Source organism: Marmota marmota, unplaced genomic scaffold, assembly GCF_001458135.2.
Source record: "Marmota marmota marmota unplaced genomic scaffold, marMar, whole genome shotgun sequence".
NCBI classification, from domain to species: Eukaryota; Metazoa; Chordata; class Mammalia; order Rodentia; family Sciuridae; genus Marmota; species Marmota marmota.
This window is the reverse complement of record NW_026000226.1, coordinates 344746-346368: the sequence shown is the minus strand read 5'-3', so window position 1 is coordinate 346368 and position 1623 is coordinate 344746. Positions and strand designations below refer to the sequence as shown.

General features: G+C 42.1%; 1 non-coding gene across 1 annotated transcript; it reads right to left on the bottom strand.

The window, feature by feature from the left end:
- Window positions 1-1489: 1489 nt before the first annotated feature.
- Trnav-cac lies at window positions 1490-1557 on the bottom strand. The gene has a single exon. It is a non-coding gene; the product is annotated as a tRNA-Val (tRNA).
- Window positions 1558-1623: the final 66 nt, after the last annotated feature.

Genomic DNA, 1623 nt, shown 5'->3' with positions numbered 1-1623 from the left:
ACCTTTCTCAGGGTCTTTTGGGTTTAAAAGACCTTACTGACTTCTAGTAGACCTCCAGCAGAGCAGGCTGTTTTTCTTTCCTGGTAGGCACTTGCAAATGAAATTGTTGGGTTTTGGGTGAGAATGTTATCTGTACATTTAATTTATGCAGCAAATTTTATCCCAGGAGAGGGATCACAGCCTGGCATATACCAAAAAGAGAAAATAAAAGAAAAGAAAAAACTGTGCTTTAATCTTTTTTTCCTTCCAGTTTGCAGGTTGGAGCACAGGGTATTATTGTTCGACCAGTCTTCCTGCTCATCATCATAATGCCATCAAGGTTAAGTTGAGTTCCCCACTGTCAATTATACCCAGAGACTCACTCTTTATATACATGTGTATCTAGGGCACTCTGTCCAATGAAGGTCACATTAACCATACAGAGATTGTTAGGTAACTCTCTCTGCAGGACCCAGACATAGGCTCTTGCACACACAGGGACTCTGGGAGGCCCTAGTATTTTAGCTCTGTGGGCAACAGGCAGCACTGCAACAAGAAATGTCTACTGGCCAAATGGGGCATCATGTCAGATTTTAAAAGGGGAGACTATTTTGTCCCAGGGTATAACTTAATATTACTGGAACCCATTGCCTTATTCTTTGTGACTGGCAGTTTTTATCCCCACCCCACCCCACTCCACCCCAAAGATAGGCTAGTTAATCAGATGATGAGGATAATAGTCCCAAATAAGTTTTTTCCCTAATTTAAAGGCAACCCTGTGAGGTTAAGCATTCTAGTCCACTCCTTTGTCCCAGAGTGGCGGAATAATGGAAATATGGCTGGACCCAAATGGAGGTTACAAAAAATTCAGACTTAAGAACTAAAAGCGCACAGCCAAATAGAAAATCATGGGTCAAGCCACCAGTAGCCTTGGTACATTCCCAATATCTGTAAAGCATAGATTCCAACAATTAGCCCCAACGCTTCGGACTCTGGTCAGTGCCTTTATCCAGAAAACTTAAGTCCCCAGACTAGTATACTCAAGTGGAAAAGCTTTCCACCAGTTTCACCCTCATATCATAGGGAGTTCCATCTTTTTTCCTTTTATTCAAAACTAATTTTATTTCTTTAATTTTTATACTCTGTCACCATCGGGCTTTCATTCTTTGAACTTATGAGACAAGAACCTGGAAAGAAAATCAGTGAATCCTACAGCCCACATAGATTTCATTTGTCTGCAGAAGTGGCAAACTGAGCCCTGTTCTCAAACTCTGATTTTATTCCCATGGGCAGAGGGCCTAGAAAGCAGGGCAGAAGCCAGGTACTTAATGCCCATTTCTCTACAGACCAGGCAACTTTCCTAGGATTTTTTTTTTCTTTTATCCCATGACTGGTGGCCCTGATCCACAGCAGGACGATTTGCTGCTGCTTGGGGCCAGGCTGGGAAGCAGTTCTTGAATTATCAGCACTGGGTTGAAAAGGTTAAAAAAAAAATGTTTAATTTTTTTTTTTTTTACACTGGGGATTGAACCCAGGGCCTTCTGCATGTGAGGCAAGCACTCTACCAACTGAGCTATATTCCCAGCCCTTTAAGTCTTCTTTTGATTTCCTGTTATGTCACAGTCCGGCTGCAGCAAAATAACC